At 43.3% G+C, this 21,990-nt stretch overlaps 1 long non-coding RNA gene across 1 annotated transcript in view; it reads left to right on the top strand.

The window, feature by feature from the left end:
- Positions 1 to 21,990, top strand: part of LOC131495862 (uncharacterized) — an 83,686-nt gene that overhangs the window by 25,926 nt on the left and 35,770 nt on the right. Inside the window, exon 5 of the long non-coding RNA XR_009254165.1 lies at positions 12,902 to 13,006. This is a non-coding gene — a long non-coding RNA (uncharacterized LOC131495862). The remainder of the gene's footprint in view (positions 1 to 12,901; positions 13,007 to 21,990) is intronic.

Below are 21,990 nucleotides of genomic sequence, written 5' to 3'. Positions count from 1 at the left end.
GGTTCATGCACAAGTGAGGGTGTCTGTACCTTGCGAGTCAGTTTACATATACTGAACACTATTCCAATTGCCTTTGAAAAACTATTTCTAACTCCAATTATGCTAATGAATAAACCCTTGACTACAGACGGAGATAGACATCGTTGAAGCACTCATAGTACTCTGGAGTAGACTCCTGAGTGGGCTTCTTAAAATTTTAACTAAGCACCTCTGGACAGTTTATCCCAGGTTAGGAATGTTAATTAGGTACTCCTAGCATATAGAATAAAACCAACACACACACACACACACTTATGCTGAAGTATTTTAAAGTAAATTAGACAACATAACAAGTAGACAACAGGGGTGCCTGGGTAGCTCAGTCAGTTAAGCATCCGACTCGGTTTCAGCTCAGGTCACGATCTCAAGGTTCGTGGGTTCGAACCCCGCGTTGGGCTCTGAGCTGACAGCAAGGAGCCTGCTTGGGATTCTGTCCTCCTTGCTCTCTGCCCCTTCCCGCCCCTTCTCTCTCTCAAAAATAAATAAACATTAAAAAAAAACAAGTGGACAATAAAACAAATCTTCAATTTAGTTATAACATTGTCAACAAGAGGATTAAATGAGAATGATTAAATTCACATTATATATGGAAAAATAAATACAGCTAATTAAGAGTTATTTGAACTGGGGCGCCTGGGTGGCCCAGTTGGTTAAGCTCAGGTCATGATCTCGCGGTTCGTGAGTTCGAGCCCCGCGTCAGGCTCTGTGCTGACAGCTCAGAGCCTGAAGCCTGCTTCAGAATTTGTGACTCCCTCTCTCTGCCCCTCCCCTGCTCATTCTCTCTCTCTCTCTCTCTCTCTCTCTCTCTCTCTCTCAAAGAATAAATAAACATTAAAAAAAAAGAGTTATTTGAACCAACTTACCTTAACAGACAAAAGAACAGATAATATACCATTTGTTTCTGATATTCAGCTCCAGCCTTCTTCTGTCCAGATCCTCATCTTTCATCATCCAGGTCATTCATTCATTTTTTTTCAACTGATGAACACTTACGGACTCTCTACTCCCAGACTGAGGTTACAAAGATGAATACAACTGGTCCCTGTGTTCAGTGAGTCTCCAGATAAGTGGAGAGAGCTGGCTTTTAAATAGATGCCATGAGTGGGAGTCCTAGGGTATAAATTCAGGACAGCAAAAATTGGTTAGCTTGTTTTCTATAATCATATTTAATTTCTATCTTGATCTCTCACTATGTTTGTAGTGAGAAGTTTACTCTTGGTCAATGCAGAGTAATAGATAATTCAGGGTTTCCCCCACGCCCTTCTCCGTGGGGCAGCATTTAGATTCCACTCGTTCCATGACATCAGTGGAAGGAACATCATTGTTTAGCATGTGGGCATCTGCTGTGGTGTGTGGGTTCATGTCTGGTTTCCAGTCACCAATTCACTCAGGACACACGGTGCCTTCCCATTTCCCACTGAGAGGCCCTTTCACCAACTTACTCCCAGCTCCTTGAGTTCCCTTCTTGGATATGAGAAGTGAAACTCTCAGTGTTCTCTTGCCCTCTCGGGCCCCGTCTCTCATAGCCTCTCCCCGCCCACCCTTGCCCACCCTCAGATCATTCATCAACGGCTTACTATCTCTTGCTCCAGCCTCCCTTTTCTCTGGCTGCAGTCCATAGGATCTTCCAAATCAGTTTAGGGAAAAGAAACTTTGTGCTATAATAATTTAGGACCTAGGCCTTTGATCCTTAAAAATATTCTTCTTTAAACAATGAACTTCCAGGATGCCTGGATGGCTCAATCGGTTGACTTTAACTCAGGTCATGATCTCACAGTTCATGAGTTCGAGCCTCACGTCGGGCTCATCGCTGTCAGCACAGAGTCCCCTTTGAATCCTCTGTCCTCTCTCTCTCTGCCCCTGCCAGGCTCATGTGCTATCTCTCTCTGTGTCTCAAAAATGAATAAACATAAACAATGAACTGCCAACTTGAGTCTATTTGGGGAAACTCAAAAAGATCTATTAACTCATTTTTTGCTCTTTGGATTTTTTATTGAACAGCCTAACTCTGGAGGGTAGTGAGTATAGACTGCCCCTCTGCTCTAAATGGGGAAAGAGCAGGGTTATCAGAGAATATGAGGGAAAGAAGTATAGGTTTTTTCCTAAATGCTTTCCTTCCATATAGCAATTCCAGTAGAGTATAAAGGGATTTGATAGGGGGGACATCAGGTATATTGTGCATACATGAGAGGGTCACTTAAAAGCTGACTGGGAGGTTCAGGGGAGGTTTCCTGGAGGAAGAAGTTAGCTGAGTGGTTGGAGGAGTAGAGGGGGCAGAGAGGGTAGCATGATGGAGGGCCATAGGCATGATAGAGAATGTGTCATATTGAGGGATCCACAAGCAATTTAGTGTGGCTGGAATATAATTTATTGTAGAATTGAAAGTTGGCAAAATATGAGGTTACACTAGAAAACTGGGTTCAGATCATGAAATATACTATCTTAAAAGCAATGGAAAGCCACAAGGGGAGTGACATTATTAAATCTATACCATAGAGAGGTCAGTCTGCCTTTGGTGAGAAGTGACTAAAAGGCAGTATACGGCAGGCAAGGAAACCAGTGAAAATGAGCTTTTAGGAACCAAGAAACATTATGAGGCTCTGATTGGATATAATGGCAAATGGAGGTGAAGAGAAAGGGAGATACTGGAGACATAATTAGGAGGTAGAATAAGAGATTTAGTAATGGGTTGAATGATTCCAATGTCTTTAGTGGGTGATGGTGTCATTCTCCAAAACAAAGAATGTAAGGGGAAGAACTCATTTGGGAGGTGAAGGAGGAAGATAAAGTAAAAAAAAAAAAAAAAAAAAAAAAATGTCTGTATGACATCCAAACAGCTGTCCAGCAGCATTGCCCCTGAGGCAAAAAATCTGGGCTGGAGATGGGAAGTGGAATTCAGTTCCATAAAGAAGGTAGTTGAAGTCTAGGGAGTGACTTAAAATCATAGGAAACAAGTATATATAGAGGACTAACTCCAGATGCTTAAAGATCACCAACATTCAAAAGTCAATTCCTTCTGGGTCTTCTCTTCTGTTTCTAAGCTGGTTTGCATCAGAAAGAGAATTATCAGGTCAGGATTTTAATGCCAACTGCAGAGAATTCTATCTCTCTGTTTACAGTTGGTTGAAGCTCTGGTTTTGAGAACAGCGTCTTCAACAACTGTTTTCAACCACTTTAGAGACCTGGTTGGAACATAGTTTTTCTCTTGTTAACTTATTGTCAGTGAAATGTGACATCCTCCTGGTAACTGGCAAATGTATCTCCTACTCTAGTTTGTCCTGTGGTGAGGGAGAGGGGCAGGAATGTTTTCATGGTTCCCAAACTGAAAGGAGAGAACTATGTTCAACCTTTGTGCTGCTAAAAAGATCTCCATTTCTTCTCAGAAGTCTTACACTTAAGACTTTTATACCTTAAAAATATAGTCCATGATGAAGTTTGGGGGTAATGGGGGTTCGTGGGGTCACGTCCAAGAAAGAATTCTTCTTTTTTTTAATGTTTATTTATTCTTGAGACAGAGACAGCGTGTGAACAGGGGAGGAGCAGAGAGAGAGGGAGACACAGAATCGGAAGCAGGCTCCAGGCTCTGAGCTGTCAGCACAGAGCCGGATGCGGGGCTCAAACTCACGGGCTGTGAAATCATGACCTGAGCTGAAGTCGGACACTTAACCGACTGAGCCACCCAGGCACCCCCAAGAAAGACTTCTTGAAGACCTCTTTGGTGCAAAAATGTGATTTTATTAAAGCATGGGGACAGGACCCATGGTCAGGAAGAGCTGCACTGGGGTCCTGATGGGTAACTCATTACCTACCCTCAGGTTGGGAGGGGGTCAGAGCTAGAGTAAGTCTCTATGGAATTTTGGAAGCAAAGTTCCAGGGCCTTGAGGGGCTAGCTGTTGCTAGGGAAACACCATTTATTACCATTTAATAAAACCTCAGTCATGAGACCCTTCAGATGCATGTCAGAGGGCCATAAGCTTGGAGTATGATTGCCAGCACATATCTTGGGGCAGTTGAGATAAAGGAAATAGACTTACAGGATCCTCGAGGTTGGGGCACTATTAAGCCAAGGTTCTCTTTTGCCCCCAGCAAAATGTCATCATGGAGGCAGCTGAGCTCCTGGAGGGAGGTTACTCTGCTGGTTTCAAGGACTTGTCAATGGGCTGTAGGCAGTAAGGAAATTTAATTTTCCATTTGCCTCAGTTTCCCACATCACCATGGCAAGCACTTAAACCCCTTTCCTTTGTTCTTGGGTAGTTAGGAATGTCCAAGGAATATCACACAGATCCCACCTGGGTGGGAGGGGGTGCTAGCTTGTGCTTTGCCCCACAGCCTGCCTCATGCTCCCTCATCACCTCCTGGTCTGTAACAGAAGATTTCTTAATGTTTTGATATCACAGGACACCCACTGATGAGATTTTTATGCGTAGAGTTGTAAAATGTTTCTTTAAAAACTCTTTATTTTGTTAGGACAACAGCAAAAGCCCCAACGTAACATTTGGGTGAAGAAGGAAGGAAGGAAGGAAGGAAGGAAGGAAGGAAGGAAGGAAGGAAGGAAGGAAGGAAGGAAGGAAGGAAGGAAGGAAAAGAAAGGAAAGAAGGAAGGGAGGGAAAAGAGAGAAAAGAAAAAAAAAAACCTAATTTGATCTTGAAAGGTAAGGCAATGAAATTCCTTCACTATTTTTCATTATCATGATAAAATAATTATGAATCATGAGACTTGAAAGTATCTTTCCATTTACTCACAGCACATCTGCAGGTTATGTGTGGAACACCAGTGTTCCATGGCATGCAGTATGAGAAACACTGTTGTGGTGACTTAATTGTCACAGTCCACAGGTCTCTGCTCATCATGTGGGGCTTTACAATCTTTAAATCTGAAAGGCAGTTACCGAAAAGACAAGGGGTGGTCCCAGAAAGCTGGTTAATTCTGCCCTTTAGTGTCCACTGTCCTTGTCCTTAGTGCCCTTGGAGAGAGCAGAGCTCTGGAAGGCCATGGAAAGACCCTACAAAGGACCTGCAGGGTAGGAGGCAGTGCTAGGTGATGCTTTGGCAGCAGCTGCAGCAATGAGAGGTGGAGGAGCCATCATTAGGCCGCCCAGAGGCAGAGCGGCCAAGCCACTGATTGCCACCAGCTTAGTTAGCAACAGGCCCCACCATATCACAGGAGGGGTGGAAAAGCCCGAAGAGGCGTCCTGGCCTCTCATCTCCTGCTGTGCTCACATACACCACCAGCAGCAGCTGCGTTGCAGAACTGCGTCCCTCTCCGCCTCTCTGAGAATCCTGTGAGTGTGTGTGCGCTATATATTGTTAAAGAATATTTAAAAAAAGAAAGTAAAATCATGGCTGTCCTACAAATGTAAGATGAAGACATGTCAAATATTGTGTTTAATTTAATAAATGAAGGAACCAATAAGTCATTCCAGCTGGCTTAAAGAACTCCGAGAACCACATAGAAATAGGGGGGACCCGACTTCAGAAATGAATTTACGAATAGATGCAAGATGTGCCCACCCATAGGGCGATAATCAATTTATTTGCATTTCTATAGATAAGAATCATTTGCATTATTATCCATGTTCTACAACTTACAAGGTTGCAGAAAAGCTCAAAGAAGATGAAAGATGGAGATTATCCCAATGGGTGAGCTGCTTACTTTCTAGTTCATAGTAAATCCAATGTAAATTTTAGCTATTATGTATTGTTACAATAATAGTGTATTTGGAATCAGACAGGCTAGGGTTTGAATCTCTTCTCAGCCACTCGCTAATTGGGTGACCTTGGGCAAGGAAATTCATCTTTCTCAGCCCAATTTTCTTATCAGTGTGCCATTATTTGGGGACTAATGAGAAATAACAAGAATAATGTTTGTAAAATACTCTATAAAAGGTTAACACAGAGTAAACATTCAACAGTGGTAGTATTATTTTTGTTATTAAAACTGGCAATTTTCACAATGCTGAAACTTCTGTTTATGTGACCAGCCGTTGCTGTTTTCATTACCGGTATACTCAGATAAAAGTAACTTTTGGATATAGTTAACGTTTTAAATCATAAATAGATAAATAAATGGACGTCAGATACTGAGCCTGGCCAAATGGTACTGTTGCCAAAGCTAATGACTGAGTAGGTCTGTGTTCTGTCTTTTTCAAAAGTTAGGCGTATCAGCTGCATAAAGTGGGTTTTTATCCTAGTAGGTTGGAAATAAATGATAAACATTAAAAAGCAAAAGGTTAAGCGTAAATGCTTCTTGTCTCTAGACACAGAAGGGAGGTTGTCAATGCTCCCTATGAGCAAAACACACAGCACACACACTTTTATCAATAATTATTTATGAAACAATCACCAACATCATGAATCAATGACTGTAACTTCAAGAAACCCACTGTTTCATACAATCACAAAACTGACAGGAAACTTCAGGATTACCAATCCATCCATTCCTTCATTTTAGAGATGGGAAAATATTATTCAGAGAGATTAAGTATATTGTCCAGTGTCACACAGCTAGCAGAGTGGGACCAGAAGCCAAGTCTCCCGATTCCTAAGCTAATTTTCTGTGAATTTCCCTACGTCATATCCATCGAGTTGGCAGTCGCTAAAAATAGAACTGCTAGCCATCCTCAGTATGTATTGAATTGAGAAATCAAGGCCCACAGAAATGACACACAAGCTTCCCTGCAGCACTCAGGACAGATTGGACTTGCCAGAAAAGGAGGTTCCACTTGACTAGAGCTGAGCAACCATTGTCCAGGGTGGAATGAGCGGCCCACTCGGCTGTAGCACCTCATGATTTATTAACTGTTACTGGTGCCCATGAAATATTCATCCACTCTTTCCTACAGTTACTGCGCCCCTGCATCAATAAACCATTGCTCCCCCATCTGTTTAGGTGTGCAGCTTGGAGAAGAAAAGCTTCACAAAAATGGAAGAGGCCTCTTTGCGTGCTTAGCTCAGAGGCAGAACACCAATGCACTTCTTGGTTTCCTGTCCTTTTCTCAAAGGGCACTCCCCACGTGTTGCCGGACAGGGAGAAGCCCTGATGGCTTTGTAAGGGGAAGCTCGAATAGCTAGGGAGAGAAGGAGAAGAAGGATTTCGTGTGATCGGTGTGCGGGTTGTAATGCTTCCAGTTTCAGCCTGAGTTTATTTCCCCCTGTAAGTAATAAAGCAGGACCCAGGGAGCCCAGGCTTGCCTAGCGTGGAGGCTTGCCTGGAGTCGATTCGTGCTCAGTGTGAAGCATGAACCTGCGTTGCTCTGCAGAGCCTCCTCTTTGTGATCAAAAGTGCTGCTCCTTAGTAGCAGAAAGAGTGGACTTTCTGCACCACTTCCCTCCTCCTATTTCTTCAGAGGCTTCTTCATAGACTTGTTTTTTCCTGTATACCCCTTTGCTGCGATCGTCTCCCTTGAGCCTTCTCTTCTCACCGTGTGTATTTCCCGTAAGTATTTGGATCCTTGATCATGCATTCTCCTCCTGTCAACAATCCTTTGCAAGTCTTTCTCTTCAGCTTCAGATCTACAAGTCCCACTACACCATCTGTCTGTACCAGGATAACCTATCACCCCTCAAACTCAATAGGTCCCAGCCTGAACCTATTATTCCCCCTCCAACACCCACCCTCCCTCCTCTACTCACCAAACCTGCTCTACCTGGACTGGATCCATTTCCAAGACGACTCACCCACGTGGCTGACAGGCTGGCGCTGGTTGTCAGCACGTTGCTTACCCAGGGCATTTGACCAGGGAGCCTCAGTTCCTCTCTATTTGGGCTTCTTCACAGTACAGTGTGGTAGCTGGGTTCCAACAGTGTTCCAAGAGACAGGAAGTGGAATATGCAGGTCTCTTAAGGCCTGGGCCTGAAAAGTGGCACAGCATTACTTCCATTGGTCAAGCAGTCACAGAGCCCACCCACATTCAAATGTAACCCTGCCTCGAGGGGTGTGTCAAAGAATTTAGGGCTATCTTTAATCTACCATGTCCTATGTCCAATCAGACTCTTGCCATCCTGTCCCTTCTTCCATGGCTTTCACACGCTGTCCCTTTGGTCTTGAATGCCTTTCTTACCTTGTCCTATTTCCTGCTCTTTCTTCAGATTCTGCTCAAGAGTTATCTCCCCAAGTCTTTCTTAACCCTACCCTCTCCAGGGTGTAATATAACACCCTGTGTTACCATTTACTATTCTGTATTGCAGTTGTTCATGAGATGTATTTCCCATGAGACTGTGAGCACTATGAAGGCAGGGACTGTCTTATTCTTTTATGCATCCCCAGAACCAAGCATGGAGCTGGGCAGAGCAAAAGACCTCGGCAAACATTCATTGAATGGGTGAGGGTTTCCTCATTTTAATCTCTCAGTGGCACTGCAAGGTGGCAAAAGTTGAGGAGTATTCCTGTTTTACTGCCCTGACTTCCTTATCTTAGATAAAAAGAAATAAACAAACAATTACGGCAAAGAGTAATGACATGACCCAAGGTCTTATAGCCAGGAAGATGATTCAGTTGAATCAATAGAAGTTCAGTTTCCCAAAGTAAGTTGAAAGCACAGATCTAGGGACAAGGTTGGGGAGACTGAGAAAAAGCCCCACTATGAATGGACATGGTTGTTTGGCAGAAAATGAGGTTACCCATTCTATTCGGTGTTTACTGGGGGAATGCAAATGACCTTCTCTCCACTGCCAAGAAACTAAAAACAGCATAAGAGATGGAAGATGGTCTGATAGAATCTGTTAAGAAAGAGAGTGGACACAGTGCAAGTGCTTTGTGCAAATAGGAAAGGTGGATCTAATGGAGATTCTCAAAATGACAGTGGGAGAGTGCGAGTTTGCCAGTAATTCTCAAGTGACTCTTCAGAGCAGAGAGAGACAGCTATTATCAGAAAGAGAGGCTGTGCCTACAGGCCCAAGTGTTAGGGTCAATTGGATAATTCATTGGAGTTAAAAACCTCGGCTAAGATAAAACATCCCTCAAGGACATCTGACTTTATGTGCTCCGATTTCATGCTTAACACGTCCCTTCTGTTCACTGATTTGGCTTCTTACATATTTTTTTTATTAGAAAAATATTCTCTTGATAATAGATAGGGGTATTCCAGTCACTAGAAAGAAACCTTCCTCCTTGTAAATTCACGGGTACTGCAGCTTGTAAGCCTATTTCTTTTAAATTTGATTAGTTGAGACAAATGGATTCTTTCTTTGAGTTTTGATGGTCTTAGTTTTTTTAAATCACACAAATAATTCATATATACTTTCTCGTGTAAGAGAGTCAAACAGTTGAAATCAGTATAGATGGAAACCCCTTTCACCACCGGGCCCCCATCCAACTCCCAATCACAGAGATAATCATTGTTATGCATCCAATATATAGCATTCAGTTCTTTTTCTATGCATTTATATAGAGAGGTGGGTGTGTTTATATATTTATAAATGTCCCTTTCGATTTTTATACAAATTAGATCAGACTCAACATTTCCCTTTTTCATGTAACTCTATCCCATGAAAATCCTTCTACGTTGGTCCACAAAGCTCTGCCTTCTTATTTCTTATGGTTGCGTGCTTTTTCTATAGGATATATTAATCAGAATTCTCCAGAGAAACAGAACCAATAGTATGTATGAGTTAGAGACGGGGGAGATTTACTATAAGGAAGTAGTGCACATGATAGTGGAGGCTAGAAAGTCTCAAGATCTTCAGGGTGACTTAAGCAAGCTGGACACCCAGGAGAGCGAGTGGTTTAGTTCCAGTCTGAAGGCCTGCAGGCTTGAGACCGAAGAAGAGCTGATATTTCAGTGTGAGTCTGGAGGCAGGGAAAAACCTATGGCCTAGTTAGAAGACCATGAGGCAAGAGAAATTCCCTTTCACTATGGGAAAAGTTAGCCTTTTTTTTCTTTTCTTTTTAAGTTAATTTATTTATTTTGAGAGAGAGACAGTGCCAGCAGGGGAGGGGCAGAGATGGGGGAGGCGGGGAGAGAGAGAGAGAGAGAGAGAGAAGGAGAGAGAATCCCAAGCAGGCTCCACACTGTCAGTGCACAGTCCAACTCGGGGCTCAAACTCATGAAACCACGAGATCATGACCTGAGTCGGCCACTTGGCACCCCCTAGCGTTTTTGTTCTATTCAGGCCTTCAAGTGATGGATGAGGACCACCCACATTAGAGAAGCCCACTTGCTTTACTCAGTCTACCAATTTAAATGTTAATTGCATTCAAAACCACTCTCACAGAGACACTTTAAATACTGTTTGACCAAATATCTGGGTACCCATGGGCCAGTCAAATTGACACATGAAATTAACCATCACATAGGGTTATATAATTATTCTCCTTTTTATGGATAGGGTTTTTTTTTTCCTTTTTACCTTTTTCCATTTTTTTACTATTAAAAACACTACTTCAATACCAGTTTTTTGATCATACAGTTTTGGGCAGATATACATATACATATATGTATATTTCTATAGAGTATATTGCCAAAAGTGGAACTTCTTGGAGTGGTAGGTAGAATAATGAATGCCCTTCCCCCCCAAAATGTCTAATCTCCTAATCCCTAGGGCCTGTGAATATGTTAGGTTGCACAGCAAAGGGAAACTAATATTGCAGGTGGAATTAAGATTCTTAGTCAGAAATGGACCTAATATGATCACAAGTGTCCTTAGAAATAGAAGAAGTGAGGGGACCCTGGATGGCTCAGTTGGTTAAGTGTCTGACTCTTGGTTTTGGCTCAGGTCATGATCTCACCATCCTGAGATTGAGCACTGCTTTTGACTCTGCTGGGCATAGAACCTGCTTAAGATTCTCTCCCTCTACCCTTCTCTGCTCTTCCCTGCCCCCCCATCCACGCGCTATGCAAGAAAGAAAGAAAGAAAGAAAGAAAGAAAGAAAGAAAGAAAGAAAGAAAGAAAGAAAGAAAGAAAGAAAGAAAGAAGAAAGAGAGGGAGGGAGGGAGGAAGGAAGGAAGGAAGGAAGGAAGGAAGGAAGGAAGGAAGGAAGGAAGGAAGGAAGGAAGGAAGGAAAGAAAAAAAAAAAAAAGTAGAACACAGAACCAGAGAGATCATGCTGTAAGAAGGAGTATGCCCAAAGTTCCTGGCTTTGAAGATGGAGGAAGAGGTCCACCAGCCAAAGAATGTGGGTGCTCTCTAGAAGGTAGAAGGAATAAAACAGATTCTCCCCCTCACAACTTCACACTCCAGAAAGGAGTATAATCCTGCCAATACCTTGATTTTCGGTCAGTGAGACTTATTTCATTGTTCTGAACTACAGAACTGAAAGATAATAAATTTGTGTTGTTTTAAGCAACTAAATTGGTAGTAATTTGAAATAGGAGCCACAGAAAACTATCATACTAGGTCCTAGGGAATATGTATTTAAATTTTGATTAATAATGAGAATGGCTTCAAAAAAATTAAATAAAAAATTTTTTTAAGTGTTTCAATTTACAATTTTATTACTAGTGTAAGAGAAAGCCCGTTCCCTAATGCCATCACCATCACTGGAGTTCATCAATCTTTTTCATTTTTAGCAATTTGGTTGGGTGCAAAGTGATTATTGATTTGTTGCTGAGACTGGGAATCTTTTTACATGCTTTCTTCCTTATTTACAAATGGAATATTTATCTTTCCTTATTTTTATACAAGGTTGATGGTATGCTTTCTTATTGAAGTAGAGGTGCTGTTTAGATATTGTGGCTCCTAATCCATTGCCTTTTATATATGTCACAAATATTTCCTCCCAATCCTTCACAACTACATTAACTACAATTATGGGATCTTCTGTTATGTAGACAATTTTGTGTCTTGATTAGGAAGAAAAGATTAATATCTTAACTAGAAAAACTATAGGTGCCTGTCTGACTCATGTAATAAAACAGCTTGAGTGACACTCCTTTGAGCATTAGTTTTCTTATTATAGTAATGCATTTATTCATCCAAAAATCATTGACTGTGAACCACCTTATGCCATGGGTAGATGCCAGGGAGACATAAGTAAAGTCAACATTCGAGGACTATGCAGTCTAAATGGAGATACAGACAATGAGACCACCATAACAATAATAGAACAACGTGTGCTGTGATAGAGATTTGTGCAGAATCCCATGGAAATCCATTGGAGGACCCCCATATCCAGACCAGAAGCTTTCATAGGGCTTGCCCAGGGGAGGTAGCAGAGCAGGAGGGGTACACGGGGCAGACAGAACTGCAGGTACAGAGGCTGGGGACAAGAGCAGGAGCTGTAAACAGTTCACAGAATGGGGGTGATGATGGGGTGAGTTGTGAGTTTGGAGAGGTCAACAGGGACTGTTGCAATCCGTATCATTCAATTCAGTCCGTTTTCTGAAAACGCTAAAAAGCCTTTGAAGTTTGAAGCAGGTGGATGAGGTATGGACTAGCCTTTAGTAGAGACCATTTGGGCTGGTCTGTGGACAAGGGGCTTAAAGGGAGCATGATCAGAGGCAGGGAGGCCAGTGAGGAAAACGGCTGTCAAACTAACCTAGCAACAATGGCAAAAGTGAAAATAAAGTAGTGGCAGAGGAATGGACACACTGGACAGATTGAGAAATCCACCCTAATTTGTCGTAAGTCAAAGACAATATGTAGTGTTTTTTTCCAAGTGGAAGTTCCCTGTAAACTAAAACATTCAACTTCCTGATGGAATTATAGGCACTGTGACAGGCCAGTAGAGATGTTTCTGAACACAGAAGACTTTCCAGGAAAAGTAAAAGTAAAAAATCATGGCATATTCAGACCATATTTGGATTTTGTCCTTCATATTTGGATTTTCTTTATATGACTATGAACGCATGACCCCAGCATCAGCCTGTTTGCCCTCCCCTTTATTCCTACCAGCCCCGTATTCTTTGTGTTCTGTATCTTTTAGGAAACAAGAGGGCTTATTGTCCGTCCTTCCTGACATTTCTCACTGCCACTCTGCACTAGACTCCATTCACGTTCACTACCTGGAAATCCTGGATCAGGGGATAAGGTAAGAGTCTGCCTCCTTGACTAACGAACCAGCAAAGGTGTGAATGGGGGAGAAGAAAACTCTCTGATGTTCTTCCACCCCTTTATTCCACATGACACCACTTCTCAAAGTGATATAGGGACTTCACACTTTACTGAAGCATTAAATTGGCCAAAATTATAATATAGAAGAGCAAATTATTAAAACTGTAGACAAACATTTTTACCTTACTCTAAAGGACAAATGCTTCCCTCTGCTTCACCCTGATCCCCAGCTCTGCTTTTGTTTCCTGTTCTCAAGCAAGTGACCAAATAACATGGCGGGGAAGGACATGCCCTTTGCCAGGAGCAAAGCTTTCCTTATTACAGTATTATTCTCTCAGCTCTCTCTTTCACTCAGAAATGGGAAAAATATTGAACAGCATTTCCCAGACCTACTGCTGGCTAATAGCATCAGCTGCTAATGTTTTATGAAATCCATCCCAGCCAATGTGGAACATTAAGCAGAACCCACTGGGTTAACATTTGCCCCCTTTCCTGCTCTCTCCACATTATTTGACCTGTCCTGCTATGTGAAGAGACTGTCTAGGATCCAAAGCTTTGTGTCTGCCCAGCAACAGTGATAGGAAATGAATGCCATCTTGACATTGCTAAATGCCCTTTGGGACTGACATTTGGTGGGCCTTCCAAAGAAAGCTGAGTTTATTGACACTGTGTGTTTGATTATCACTCGCTTTTCTAGGACAAAGGCCCAAAGCAGCCCCTGTTACCATTTGGCTGGCATTAATTCTATTTCGACTTCTCCTGATCAAAAACAGAAGCTGTATCACTGGTGCTCTGGTCTAAAGATGCCCCGTGTCACCCGTGGGACATCTGGCCTCAAGTGGCAGCATGTAGAGGGTGAGGAAGGAGACAACTGGAGACACATTCAGAAAGTTGTAATAATAATCATAATAAATTTACATACGCTATCTTATTTGATCCTTAAATGAGATAGGTATTTTTATCCTTGTTTTAAAAAATGAAAAAAACTGAAGCTCAAAGACTTTAGAAATTTGCCCAAAGGCCTATATCTTGGTGGGAGGGGATGTATGGATTTATGTGATTCTAGGGCTACATACTCCAGTATCTTAGGCTGGGACCCACTATGACCCTCTGCCCTGGCCAAGGAGTGCTATCATCCAAGAAACTCAGTGACCAGGTCCAGGTGAGTTTTGAGTTTTATTTTATTTTATTTTATTTTATTTTATTTTATTTTATTTTAAATTTATTGTCCCATTAGCTAACATACAGTGTATACAGTGTAGTCTTGGCTTCGGGAATAGATTCCCGTGATTCATCACTGACATACAACAGCCAGTACTCATCCCAACAAGTGCCCTCCTCTATGCCCATTTCCCATTTCACCCCCCACCCCCAAGCCTTCACCCCCATCAACCCTCAGTTGGTTCTCTGTATTTAAGAGTCTCTTATGGTTTGCCTCCCTCTCTGTTTTTAACTTATTTTTCCTTCCCTTCCCCTATGGTCTTCTGTTAAGTTTCTTAAAGAAGGGGGAGAAATGAGATCTGGCACACAGGAAGGAGTGATGTTCATCTTGGGGCTGGGGGATAGGGCTCTATTAAGTCCTGGGCAGTAAACTCATATGATTGGGAGATGGCCTTAGCACTACAGATCCTACCAAACGGGAGCTCCATTGACCATTGTCCTTAGGAAACTTTTATGTTTAACCTGTGATCAGTTTAGCATTATGGACTCTTATCCTGGGGGTCTGTACATGGTCACAGCCTCCAGTAGAGTTGCCTCCAGTTCCACGAGGAACTGGGAGCTAGGGAAAGACAGGACTGAAATGGGCTGGATGATGGAAACCTGGCCCTTTCTCTTAAAGCTTGAAAGGGTAGCCAGTGTCACCAGCAGGAGCATCAGCTGGGCACCATGCAGCTATTTGCAGCTTGACAGCCTCTGCTGAATTATTGATACCCCTCAGTACCTCGGGACCTCCCCCTTGTTAACAAATCGCGCTCCATATTAAAATTTAAAGAGGCAAATGAGTGCAATCTCTCGCCCTATTATTCCCCCCTTCTTTTGCCATCTGAGCTCTAATTTTTAAGTCAATCAGCCTGAAAGGTGTCTCTTGGGAGGTAGCACAGCTCAGACAGCCAAACCCAGGATAGGAAAACCAAAGGCCACGAGTAACACCATGACCTGAGCCCTGAGTCAATTAATGGAGTCTGAGTGACTCTGGGCCAGGTGAGCACTGACTCTCTCTGAGTCACTGAAATGAATAAGAAATCTGTTCACCTCCTTCCTGGGACAGCAGCCCCTGTCCAGTTTGTCACATCCCTAAAACTTCCCTAAAGCACAGTATGAAAACTTTTAAGTTGTGATCCAAATTTGGATTTGGGATGCTCTGTTTGGTCTGCAGAGTCATGGTTTTTTTTAATGAAAAGCGTTTCCAAAAATTTTTTAAATAGGAGGTTTTACACAAATATCAGATTTTCTGACTTTTCTTGAGAGATCAAAGGACTTGGGTGTTCATTTGCACATTGTACCACTTCCTAGGTCTGACAGGGGCTGCTCCTTTATTTTTTATTTTTTTAATGTTTATTTATTTATTTAGAGAGAAAAGAGGGGCAGAGAGAGGGAGAGGGAGAATCCCAAGCAAGCTCTGCACAGAGCCCAGTGCAGGGCTCGATCTCATGAACCACAAGATCAGATATGACCTGAGTCAAAATCAAGAGTAGGACGCTTAACCAGCTGAGTCATCCAGGTGCCCCCATGTAGCTGCTCTTTTAATTTTTTTTTTTTTAGGACGCTTAACCAGCTGAGTCATCCAGGTGCCCCCATGTAGCTGCTCTTTTAAATGAGGTAAGACTTCTTTTCTTTGCCACAGTCTCTACCCTTCCCATTAATGACTGAATCTGTGACCCTTGGGCTCAAGAAGGATGGCAAGCAAGTGTTTCCGTGTGCCAGCTCAAGTCTGTTAGCAGGACTTCCTGGGGTCCCATAATTGATCTGATCAGTTACGACAGATTGCATTGCACTTTGCAATTGTTCACCTCCCCTTCCCTGTAAGAGGATTGTACATCTCTGACTGTTGCCATGTGACTATGTGCAGATTCTTGAAACAGACGCTCTGAGAGGCATTGTGGGTTATCACTGGCTGTCCGGCTCTTTTCCTCTGCCATGGGCGTAACATACCCCATGATCCTTCAGCCTGAATCCCCGTAGGACAAGGACACATGGTGCAGACCAGCAGCTGGCTTACAGGTTGGAGCTGAGCCACACCCTTGACAGAGCCGCAGCCGACCCACAACCTTCAGTAATATGAGTAAGTCAACTGTAAGCAACTGAGAATTGGGGGATTATTTGTCACTGTAGTAGAACTGACCAATACAGCAAGGCCAGGATTGCTAGAACAAGGTACTGTGATGAAAAAGCAATATTGTCTTATTTTTGGAGAAGAGAAACATGATGGCCTTAGGGAATTCTTAAACAACATTAATTTTGGTTGTTTTTAATTTAAAAAATAACTTAAGAGGATTCTGGAAAGATAATGGCAGTGGCCTCAGAAGAACTGGGTTGAGTTCCCGAGCGCATATTTAATGAATAATTTTCCTTTTATCAAAAAATTATCTTTTAAAAAATCATATGTGTACTGAAGCTTATTTTTAGTTAATTTCACTTTGTATTAGTAAAGAGGACATTGCAAAATACTTGTCATGTAGAGGGTGTCTGGCGTCTGAAAGAGTCTTCACCACTGCTTATTATGAGGATCAAAGGGGCTGAACTATTTGAAAATGCTTTGTCAGTACTACATGAGTACAAATGCTAGTTTTTACTAGGTTTGTGGTGATATGGCATCGTTTTCTCATTTTCTCCAGTAGGAGGCAGGTCAGGCATTACTGTCCCCATTTGACAGATGTACAGACTGAGTCAGTAAGCAGGGACTTGTCAGCTAGTTAAGGAGACAACTGAGAGAGAGTCAATTTATCATTCAGACTAGGGCACCAGCAATCTGTCCGTTGCCTTATACACAAAGGGGCCAACCAGGGACTTTTGAATAATCTTGCTAATACCCAGATTTCTAGTCTAATGGTGTCAGTTATAATGAGATTTGGCCTGTGTTGGTTTCTTAATAGTAGCCAAAACCTAATTAATTACCTACTTCCGTATATATCTACCTTCTGCCTCCTTTGGCCCACGGCATTGCTTCTAATTTACATTTTCAGTTCATAATGTCAATATTCACCAGCCCCTTTCAATCCTTGATTAACCTGGTCATCCTCTGAGCCATCTGGTGGTAGGCATGGTAGTTATTCTTATTTAAGAATTAACATATGGGGCGCCTGTGTGGCTCAGTTGAGCGTCCAACTCTTGATTTTGGCTTAGATCATGATGCCAGGATCATGGGATCAAGCCTCTCTCTTGAATAAATAAATAAATAAATAAATAAATAAATAAATAAATAGTACATGTGTCGTATTAGTTTGAAACATCCATAGCCTGCAAAGTCAAATTCCAAGAGTTGCAGTTTGGTATCATTCAGTAACTTTGGACTGTGTTGTCTGTTACAACTCTAGGTCATTCTTTTGGACATGAAGGGCATTTTGTTACCTGGAAGGTATCTATGTCCCATGGATGGCCAGAAAACTCAAGGATAGGGACTGAAACAGAGTGCCTGGTGCTAGCTGGCACATCCCCCTTTCAGGAGACGCTGGTTTGGGGCAGATGCTGGGTCACTGGTTAGCTTTCCTCTGCTGTCAGAATCCTGGGGGTCTCCCGGGGCACATGCCCTCCGGAGTCCTCAAGGATTTGGGAATGCCATGCCAGGTGGTCAGGATTTGCAGGCAGGCAGGCCGTGTAGCGTGGTTCTTGCTCTGGAACAGCTGTACGTTTGGAATGAGAGTTTCCACTGCTTGTGTTCTTTGCTCACTTCTAACTGCTTCATGGAAAGTAGGCTTATGATGCCACCCCATTAGGGAAAATATACGCTTTCCACTGACTTAAAATTTGTTTTTTTAAAGAGGAGGATATACTGGACCAGAAGCAGGTCAGCAACCACCAGGTGTTGGGGATGTTTCCCAGGGTTCAGGAAGAGCTCAGAAGAGCCATTGGGGGGTGGAAGCAATGAGGGTGGAGGTTATCCTGGTCTGAAGAGGAAACCTCACCTGGAGGCACCGGATCCTTAGGGCAGTCCCTCCCGGCCCCAGCCCCAGGCTTCTTTTGCATTTTCCACAACCTCCCTAATGTTAACGTTTCTTAAAGCCCCAAGACCTTTGGCAAATTTTTCTCAGGGTCAGGCGTGAGGGCAAGGGGCTCCTCAAAGCACTACATTCAGTACGCTGACCCCCCTCCCAACAATCAAGTATCATCTGACTCCCAGCTTTTCTCCCTGTTCAGTAACGTGGCCCATTTTCTATCTACGGGGAACCAAAGTGCTCCCGTTAGAGAGGTTCCTGCCCACGCAACCTCCACTCAGCGTTTCTGGTCACCTTCTCCATAGAAGTACTAGCGCAAACCAAGGTCGTGTGCCCTGACGTGCCTCAGCACATAGTCAGCATGTGGCACCTTGTCCCCCCAGGCCCACATGAAGAAGACAATTAAAACCCCATCCCTAATGTTTCACAGACACACATACCCACACTTCTCTTTACCTCAGTCGCTTTGAAGGCGGGAGCAATGACCGCCATCTCAGCTGTGAGAAGGCAAAGCCTCCCACAGGTTACACTACTTGACGAAGCCACACTGCCCAGGAACCTGCAGAGCCAGCAGAGACAGCCTTTCACTTGGAGTCCTGTCTTCTCCTACTGGGATCCGCCGCCTGGGCCTGTGAAGCGCAGGATCCTCCTATGCTACAAGGAAATTCCCTTCTGTTTACCCCCGGGTGCCATTTTCCCTTCTCCCCACTTGGTTCCCAGAGCAGCCCTTCCACTTCAGCTTAGCTTCAGACACATCAAGGGTCCTTCCTCAGCTGTCTTCCCTCTTCACCCTGGACTCTTACTCAGTATATCTTTTCAAACTTGTGTTTCTTTTACAGTCTTCTCTGATGGATGGTTTCCTCTCTTCCCCAAGTCCTCAACAAAGACTTCTCTTCCTTGAGGTTTTTCAGTGGCTCCTTATGACCTACCCGATAAATGCATAATCTTCAACCCAGCATACAAACCTTCTCTCCTCGTCTATTTCTATTCTTACCGCTCCTCCTTATGAATCCTGTATTCTAGCCATCTTTCTTGGATTCGTGTCCCTCACTTTCCACTCTGAATCTCTTAGGGCCTAAAGGTCCTCACTTCTACAGGGTGCTGTCCCTGACTTCTCTCCCCTCTTCAGGCCTAGAGCACTGGGTTTATGTCACTTATAAGACATCACACTTTGGAAGTCTGGTTACTTTTTTGCATGTGTGCGTGTGTGTGCACACAACAGGCGTGATCTCCACCGCCAGTGAGGGAAGTCTTTGAGGGAAGGGATCCTGTCTAGTACATCTTCATTTCTTGCTTTACAGTGCTCCTTACTGTAAAAACTCCTTATAGCTAATGCTGTATAATTCCTGGCTCAGTAACTGAGTAAATCACAATTCATGACCTTGGCTCTGACTGTTGCTTCATTGCCAACCTATCATGTGGCCACAGCTCCTACTATGTGCAGAACTCAAAGAACACCAGCCCAATGCCTACTGCCCCAAGTTTGCCCACTGGGTGTCGTGCTGGTTACAGAATCCATAGGGCTGTGGTCTCATTTGCTCATAGATTATCTGGAAGAACAAGGTACATGTGAGAATGGTTTGAAATTTCATTTGATTATCTGAGATCTGAGTGATACTCAGAAAATACAGTAAATAGTGGTTACTATTATGGTGGCTGAGACTATAAATATTATGACCAAAGATAAAGTCAGGAATTAAAGCTAAAATTAAAGCAAAGAAAACCTTTTCTCCATGCTTCCTTTGAATCCCTTCCTGCTAGAAGGGCAAAGGGAACCACGTTGCTTGGAGAAGAATTCAGAGAGGCTGAGAATAAGGCACAGGTGTGTAAACACACACAATAATTACCTCATTAATATGAAAACCAGTAGGAAACAGACTCATTCCAGAGGGCAGGGCTGGGCCAGCATAGAATGCTCTAGAAGGAGCCTCTGGCCAGCGTTATAATTCTTCTGAGGTGTGGGGCTGGCTTGCAATGTTTTTCCAGCCCCTGCAGCTGTGAAGGAGGAGCCGAGACCACCCAAGAGCGCCCTCTAATCCCACTTCCAGTCTTCCTCACTCGCTGTAGGTGTTGACTTCATAGTACCTCATGTTAGCCTTCACATGTGCTGTCCCCCGTGAGGACCGGCAGTACCATAATCCTAACAGCAGAGATGAAGGACTGACATGTGGAGAAAATACGCATCTTGCCGAAACTTGTTTGCAGTAAAAGACAGTGAAAGAAAAACGTGGGAGGAGATCAAGCTTGCAGGCATACAAACTGTCCTTAGATGAACCCAACGTATACTTTGTTTATTTTGTGACTCTTCACTGCCTTCCTCACTTCTAGCCTTCAAAAGGTTAAGTGTCCCCCATATCCCTTGCAGAGCAAGAGCCCATCGATGGACTTGCATTCTTTCTTCCAGACTACACGGATTTCCTCACCTTAGTAAAAGCCCCTCATGGGCCTCCTCTCACAGAGAAGGGAATGGAGATGCCCAGGCTGTCTGGAATGACTTGCTCAATGTCATTGAACGTGTGGTGGCCGAGTCAAATTTATAGGGAAAGCTGCTGCTGACGGGGTCTGTCCTCCAACCAGCAGCCTGGGTCGGTGAGTATCTCTGTATGGCATGTTTTTCTCTTGGCTACCTTCAAAGCTCCTACCCGATGTTTTCTTATTCAATTACTTCTCGAGTAATCTGTTCCTACAGACTTGGCCTCACTATTGCCAGCATTTACAACCTCCTTCATGCATTTCCTTAAAAATGTGCAAGCTCTGCCATTTGGCAAGCTCTGTCAGAGGTAGGAGACATCTCTGTTGTGTCAATCTCCACTCCCACCTCACTGCTAGTTTTTCAGAATGAAATGAAAGTGTCCCTGAGCATCCCAGAAACCGTAGGCTGACGAAGCCATTTCACCTCTAGAGTTGATTTCCACTTGCTCATTGGCATGGCCCACTGAGGGCTCAGTAGCATTCCGTGGAGACTAGGATTTCACTGCAGCCTCTTACTTGTGCATTCCAGGCGTCTGGCCTGGAAAACACAGTGGCAAGAGCTGGTGGGACACCAGGGGGTAGCAGTGGAAGGGGTGGGTTTTCACACAGGGAAAGTCAAAGGACTTGAGTTCCATTCTGTGGTGGACATTGTATAGGGTATCAGACAAATCATGTACCTTGTCTTTGCTTTAGTTTCTTCTTTGGTAAAATAAAGAGGATACTAATTTTAGTTTGCTTGCATGGTCAGTAAGTACAAAATATTTTCTGAAGCTTTGTATGTCCAGATAAGGCCTGGAGTGTGATTAGAAGGAGTTTAAGCAGGTGTGCTCTGGCTGTGCCCCATAATAACCCAGGGACCTTGGCCACACTACCTAATATCATCAATCCCAGTCCCTTCAACTAGAACAAGGGAATAATAATTAGTACCTACCTCACAGGGTTGGGTGAGGTTTAAATGAGTCAATGTTTATAAAACACTTAGAGTCGTGTCTGGCATTTCTTTATTGCTTAGTGCAGTAATAGCAATCAGAGCAAAATTAAACTAGCTCAGATGAATGGAGTTATGGGTCTAGTCTATTCATTAACTGATAGCATTTGACAAGCTGACCTTAAGTTTTATACAGAAGAGCAAAGGACAAAGGATAAAGAGAGGCAGTTTTGAAAAAAAAAAAAAAAAAAGTAGGAAACTAGCCTTGCCCGATATCAAGACTTCTTAGAGTGTTACAGCAGTGATGAGAGGTGGTACCAGTGCAGGAATAGAAAAATAGACCCAAAGACTGGAGGACAACAACTAAAATATCCCATCCTTAAGTGAAAGTTTGGTATGACAGAGCAG

The sequence above is a fragment of the Neofelis nebulosa genome, chromosome 15 (assembly GCF_028018385.1).
Source record: "Neofelis nebulosa isolate mNeoNeb1 chromosome 15, mNeoNeb1.pri, whole genome shotgun sequence".
NCBI classification, from domain to species: Eukaryota; Metazoa; Chordata; class Mammalia; order Carnivora; family Felidae; genus Neofelis; species Neofelis nebulosa.
This window is presented reverse-complemented; position numbering and strand designations above follow the sequence as displayed.